The sequence below is a fragment of the Periplaneta americana genome, chromosome 14 (assembly GCF_040183065.1).
Source record: "Periplaneta americana isolate PAMFEO1 chromosome 14, P.americana_PAMFEO1_priV1, whole genome shotgun sequence".
NCBI classification, from domain to species: domain Eukaryota; kingdom Metazoa; phylum Arthropoda; class Insecta; order Blattodea; family Blattidae; genus Periplaneta; species Periplaneta americana.
This window is the reverse complement of record NC_091130.1, coordinates 71,262,824-71,270,617: the sequence shown is the minus strand read 5'-3', so window position 1 is coordinate 71,270,617 and position 7,794 is coordinate 71,262,824.

Here is a 7,794-nt window from a genome sequence, read left to right as displayed (position 1 = left end):
TTAATCTATATAGGAAAAAACGCATTTCTAGCCGGGAGAAACGACGATTTTTCCACTTATTACCATACACTAAAAAACGCATATATTTCTGGACGCGAAAATGAAAATTTGGATAGAAATGCATGTGTACACACGAATTTGATATTTTTTAAGAAAGCAGAGAGATACGATGGGAATTGTAGATTTTATTCCTGATTATATAGCTTAAAATCTCGCAAAAACCAAAATTTTAGAGAAATTTTAAATGAGTGGAAAATCGAAAAGAGTGACAAAATGTTGTTTCATTGTGAATGTTAAACCCATTCAAACAGTATTAGCACAATCGGTTTCAATTTGTAGGTTTTATTAATGTATATACGAAAAATCGCATTTCTAGCCCGAGAAACGACGATTTTTTCACTTATTACCATATACTAGCAATCGCATATACTTCTGGACGTGAAGAAGTCTCTTTGGATATAAATACGTGTGTACACACGAATTTTTCATTTTTTTTTTTTTTTTTTGAAACTAGAGTAATAAGATAGGATTTGAAGATTTTATTCATGATTATATAGAGTAAAATCTCGCAATTACCGAACTTTTAGAGAAATTTTAAATGAGTTGAAAATCGAAACTAGTGATAATATGTTGTTTCATTGTGAATGTTAAACCTACTCAAACAGAATTAGCAGAATCGGTTTCAATTTCTAGGTTTTATTAATAATATAGGAAAAAACTCATTTTTAGCCCGAGAAACGACGATTTTCAAACTTATTGCCTTACGCTAGCAAACGCATATATTTCTGGACGGGAACATCAATCTTTCGAAAGAAATAAGTGTGTACACACGCATTTGATATTCTTTTAAGAAACCAGAGAGATCCGATGGGATTAGTAGATCTTATTCATTATTATATAGCTTAAAATCTGGCGAAAACCAAATTTTTAGAGAAATTTTGTATGTGTGGAAAATCGAAACCAGTGAAAAAATGCGGTTTCATTGTAAATGTTAAAGCCATTCAGAAAGAATCAGTACAATCGCTTAGAACTTGTATGTTTTATTAATGTATATACGAAGAAACGCATTTCTAGCCCGAGAAACGACGATTTTTCCACTTATTACCATACACTAGCAAACGCATATATTCTGGACGCCAACAATAATCTTTGGATAGAAATACGTCTGTACACGAATTTGACATTTATTTTAAGAAACTAGTGATATCCGATGTGATTTGTAGATTTTATCCATGATTATATAGCTTAAAATCTCGCAAAAACCAAATTTTTAGAGAAATTTTGTATGAGTGGAAAATCGAAACGAGTGATAAAATGCTGTTTCATTGTGAATGTTAAACCCCTTCAGAAAGAATTAGCACTATCGGTTTCAATTTGTAGGTTTTATTAATGTATATATGGGAAAAAACGCATTTCTAGCCCGATAACCGACGATTTTTCCACTTATTACCATTCACTAGCAAACGCATATATTTCTGGACTAGAACATTAATCTTTCGACAGAAATAGGTGTGTACACACGAATTTGACTTTTTTTGAGAAACCAGAGAGGTCCGATGGGAATTGTAGATTTTATTCTTGATTATATAGCTTAAAATCTCGCAAAATCTGAATTTTTAGAGAAATTTTGTATCAGTGGAAAATCGTGGCGATTGATAAAATGCGGTTTCATTCAGAATGTTAATCCCATTCAGAAAGAATTAGCACAATCGCTTGGAATTTGTAGTTTTTATTAATGTATATAGGAAAAAAAAAATTTTAGCCCTAGAAACTACGATTTTTCCACTTATTGCCTTACACTGGCAAACGCATATATTTCCGGACGCGAACATGATTCTTTGGATAGAGATAGTTGTGTACAAACGAATTTGACATTCTTTTAAGAATCCAGAGCGATCCGATGGGACTCGTAGATTCTATTCATAATTATATAGCATAAAATCTCGCAAAAACAAAATATTCAGAGAAATTTTGTACGAGTGAAAATTCCAAACGAGTGATAAAATGCGGTATCATTGTGAATGTTAAAGCCATTCCGAAAGAATTAACACAATCGCTTGGAATTTGTATGTTTTATTAATTTATACGAAAAAACGCATTTCCAGCCAGAGAAACGACGATTTTTCCACTTTTACATTACACTAGCTAACGCATAGATTTCTGGACGCGAACATGAAACTTTGGATATAACTGCGTGTGTACACATGAATTTGACATTCATTTAACAAACCGGAGATATCCCCTGGGATTTGTAGATTTTATACATGATTATACAGCTTAAAATCTTGCAAAAACCAAATTTTTGGAGAAATTTTATATTTGTGGAATATCGCAACGAGTAATAAAAATCTGTATCATTGTGAATGTTAAACCCATTCATAAAAAATTAGCACAATCGGTTTCAATTTGTAGGTTTTATTAATGTATATACGAAAAAACGCATTTCTACCCCGAAAAACGACGATTTTTCCACTAATTGCCATACATTAGCAAACGCATATATTTTTGGACGCGAAAAAGGATCTTTGGTTAGAAATATGTGTGTACACACGAATTTGAATTTTTTAAGAAACTGGAGAAATCCCAAGGGATTTGTAGATTTTATTCATGTTTATATAGAATAAAATCTCGCAGAAACCAAATTTTTAGAGAAATTTTATATGAGTGGAAAATTGAAACGAGTGATAAAATGCAGTTTCATTGTGAATGTTATACCCATTCAAACAGAATTAGCACAATGGGTTTCAATTTGTAGGTTTTATTAATGTATGTAAGAAAAAACGCATTTCTAGCCCGAGAAACGATGCTTTTTCCACTTTTTACAGTTCACTAGCAAACGCATATATTTCTGGATGTGAACACGAAACTTTGGATAGAAATAGGTGTGTACACACGAATTTAATATTCTTTTAAGAAACCAGAGAGATCCTATGAGATTTGTAGATTTTATTCATGATTATACAGCTTAAAATCTCGCAAAAACCAATTATTTAGAGAAATTTTCTATGAGTGGAAAATCGAAACGGGCGATAAAATGCTGTATCATTGTGAATGTTAAACTCATTCACAAAGAAATAGCACAATCGGTTTCAATTTGAAGGTTTTATTAATGTATATACGAAAAAACGCCTTTCTAGCCAGAGGAACGACGATTTTTCCACTTTTTGCCATACACTAGCAAAACGCATATATTTCTGGACGCGAACATGAAACTTTGGATACAAATAGGTGTGTAAACAAGATTTTGACATGCTTTTAAGAATCCAGAGCGATCCGATGGGTTTTGTAGATTTTAATCATGATTATATAGCTTAAAATCAGGCAAAAACCAAATTTTTAGAGAAATTTTAAATGAGTGGAAAATCGAAAAGTGTAATAAAATGTTGTTTTATTGTGAATGTTAAACCCATTCAAACAGTATTAGCACAATCGATTCAATTTGTAGGTTTTATTAATGTATATAAGAAAAAACGCATTTCTAGCCCGAGAAACGATGATTTTTCCACTTTTTACTATTCACTAGCAAACGCATATATTTCTGGACTAGAACATTAATCTTTCGACAGAAATAGGTGTGTACACACGAATTTGACTTTTTTTAAGAAACCAGAGTGGTCCGATGGGAATTGTAGATTTTATTCATGGTTATATAGCTTAAAATCTCGCAAAATCTAAATTTTTAGAGAAATTATGTATGAGTGGAAAATCGAGGCGATTGATAAAATGCGGTTTCATTGTGACTGTTAATCCCATTCAGAAAGAATTGGCACAATCTGTTTCAATTTATAGGTTTTATTAATGTATATACGAAAAAACACAATCTAGCCCGAGAAACGACGATTTTTCCACTTATTATCATACAATAGAAAACGCATATATTTCTGGACGCGAACTAGAATCCTTGGATAGAACTACGTGTGTACACTCGAATTTGTCATTTTTTTAAGAAACTAGATAAATCCGATGGCATTTGTAGAATTAATTCATGATTTTATAGCATAAAATCTCGGAAAAAACAAATTTTTAAAGAAATTTTATAGGAATGGAAAATCGAAACGAGTGATAAAATACTGTTTCATGGTGAATGTTAAACCCATTCAAAAACAATTAGCACAATCGGTTTCAATTTGTAGGTTTTATTAATGTATACACGAAAATACGCATTTCTACCCCGAGAAACGACGATTTTTTCAATTTTTACATTACACTAGCAAACGCATAAATATCTGGACGCGAACAAGAATCTTTGGATTGAAATACGTGTGTACTAACGAATATGACATTATTTTAAGAAACAAGAGAAATCCGATGGCATTTGTAGATTTTATTCATGATTATAGCATAAAATCTCGCAAAAACCAAATTTTTAGAGAAATTTTAAATGAGTGGAAAATCGAAACGAGTGATAAAATGCTGTTTCTTTTTGAATGTTAAACCCATTCAGAAAGAATTAGGATAATCGGTATCAATTTGTAGGTTATATTAATGTGTATAGGTAAAATCCCATTTCTACACCGAGAAACGACGATTTTTCCACTTATTACCATACACTAGCAAACGCATATATATCTGGACGCGAAAAAGAATCTTTGGATAGAAATACGTGTGTACACAAGAATTTGACATTTTTTTTAAGAAACTAGTGATATCCGATGTGATTTGTAGATTTTATCCATGATTTTATATATCTTAAAGTCTCGCAAAATCCAAATTTTTATAGAAATTTTGTATGAGTGGAAAATCGAAACGAGTGATAAAATGCTGTTTCATTGTCAATGTAAAAACCCCTTCAGAAAGAATTAGCACAATTGGTTTCAATTTGTAGTTTTTATTAATGTATATATAGGAAAAAACGCATTTCTAGCCCGAGAATCGACGATTTTTCCACTTTTTACAATACACTAGCAAACGCATATATTTCTTGACGCGAACATAAATCTTTGGATAGAAATAGGTGTGTACACACGAATTTGACATTCTTCTAAGAAACCAGAGAGATCCCATGAGATTTGTAGATTTTATTCATGATTATATAGCTTAAAATCTCGCAAAAACCAAATATTTAGAGAAATTTTAAATGAGTGGAAAATCGAAACGAGTGATAAATTGTTGTTTCATTGTGAATGTTAAACCCACTCAAAACAGAATTAGCACAAGCGGTTTCAATTTGTAGGTTTTATTAATGTATACAGGAAAAAAAGTATCTCTAGCCCGAGGAACGACAATTTTTCCACTTTTTACAATACACTAACAAACGCATATATTTCTGGACGCGAACATGAAACTTTGGATAGAAATGCGTGTGTACACACGAATTTGATATTTCTTTTTAAGAAACCAGAGAGATCCGATGGAAATTGCAGATTTTATCCATGTTTATATAGCTTAAAATCTCGCAAATACCAAATTTTTAGACAAATTTTAAATGAGTGGAAAATCGAAACGTGTGATAAAATATTGTTTCATTCTGAATGTTAAACCCATTCAGAAAGAATTAAAACAATAGCTTGGAATTTGTAGGTTTTCTTAATGTATATATGAAAAAACGCAATTCTATCCCCAGAAACGACGATTTTTCCACTTATTGCCATACACTAGCAAACGCATATATTTCTGGTCGCGAACATGAATCTTTGGATAGAAATAAGTGTGTACACACGAATTGACATTCTTTTATGAAACGAGAGAGATCCGATGGGATTTGTAGATTTTATTCCTGATTATATAGCTTAAAATCTCGCAAAAACCAAAATTTTAGGGAAACTTTAAATGAGTGGAAAATCGAAAAGAGTGATAAAATGTTGTTTCATTGTCAATATTAAACCGATTCAAACAGTATTAGCACAATCGGTTTCAATTTGTAGGTTTTATTAATGTATATAAGCCAAAACGCAATTCTAGCCCGAGAAACGATGATTTTTCCACTTTTTACAATTCACTAGCAAACGCACATACAGTATTTCTGGACGCGAACATGAAGTTTTGGATAGTAATGCATGTGTACAAACGAACTTGATATTTTTTTAAAAAAGCAGAGAGATCCGTTGGGAATTGTTGATTTTATTCAAGATTATATAGCTTAAAATCTCGCAAAACCCAAATTTTTAGAGAAATTTTAAATGAGTGGAAAATCTAAACGAGTGATAAAATGCTGATTTATTGTGAATTTTAAAACCATTCGGAACGAATTAGCACAATCGCTTGGAATTTGTGGGTTTTATTAATGTATATAGGAAAAAACGCATTTTTAGCCTGAGGAAGGACAATTCTTCCACATATTGCCATACACTAGCAAACGCATATATTTCTGGACGCGAACATGAATCTTTGGATAGAAATAGGTGTGTACACACAAATTTTACATTCTTTTAAGAATCCAGTGTGATCCTATGGGATTTGTTGATTTTATTCATGATTATATGGTTTAAATTCTCGCAAAAACCAAATTTTTAGAGAAATTTTGTATGTGTGGAAAATCGAAACGAGTGATAAAATGCGGTTTCACTGTAAATGTTAAAGCCACTCAGTAAGAATTAGCACAATCGCTTGGAATTTGTAGGCTTTATTAATGTTTATAAGAAAAAAAGCTTTACTACAAGAGGAACGACGATTTTTCCCTATTTACATTACACTAGCAAACGCATATATTTCTCGACGCGAACAAGAATCTTTGGATAGAAATACATGTGTACAAACGAATTTGACATTTTTTAAGGAACTAGAGAAATCCGATGGGATTTGTAAATTTTATTCATGATTATATACCTTAAAGTCTCGCAAAAACCAAATTTTTAGAGAAATTTTGTATGAGTGGAAAGTCGAAACAGGCGATAAAATGCCCTTTTTTTGTGAATGTCAAACCATTCTGAAAGAATTAGCCCAATCGGTTTCAATTTGTAGGTTTTATTAATTTATATACGAAAAAACGCATTTCTAGCCCGGCAAACCACGATTTTTTCCACATTTTACAATAGGCCTACACTAGCAAACGCATATATTTCTGGACGCGAAAATGAACCTTTGGATAGAAATGCATGTGTATACACGAATTTGATATTTTTTTAAGAAAGCAGAGAGATCCGATGGGAATTGTAGATTTTATTCCTGATTATATAGCTTAATATCTCGCAAAAACCAAAATTTTAGGGAAATTTTAAATGAGTGGAAAATAGAAAAGAGTGATTAAATATTGTTTCATTGTGAATATTAAACCCATTCAAACAGTATTAGCACAATCGGTTTCAATTTGTAGGTTTTATTAATGTATATAAGACAAAACGCATTTCTAGCCCGAGAAATGATGATTTTTCCACTTTTTACAATTCACTAGCAAACGCATATACTTCTGGACGTGAACATGAAACTTTGGATAGAAATGCTTGTGTACACACGAATTTGACAGTCTTTTAAGAAACCAGAGCGATCCGATGGGATTTGTAGATTAGTTTCATCATTATATAGCTTAAAATATCGCAAAAACCAAATTTTTAGGGAAATTTTGTATTATTGGAAAATAGAGGCGAGTGATAAAATGCTTTTTCATTGTGAATGTTAATCCCATTGAGAAAGAATTAACATAAGCAGAATGAATTTGTAGGTTTTATTAATGTATATACGAAAAAACGCATTTCTAGCCCGAGGAACGACGATTTTTCCACTTGTTACCATACACTAGCAATCGCATATATTTCTGGTCGCGAACAAGAACCTTTGGATAGAAATAAGTGTGTACACACGAATTTGACATTTTTTTGTAGGAAACTAGAGAAATCCGATGGGATTTGTAAATTTTAT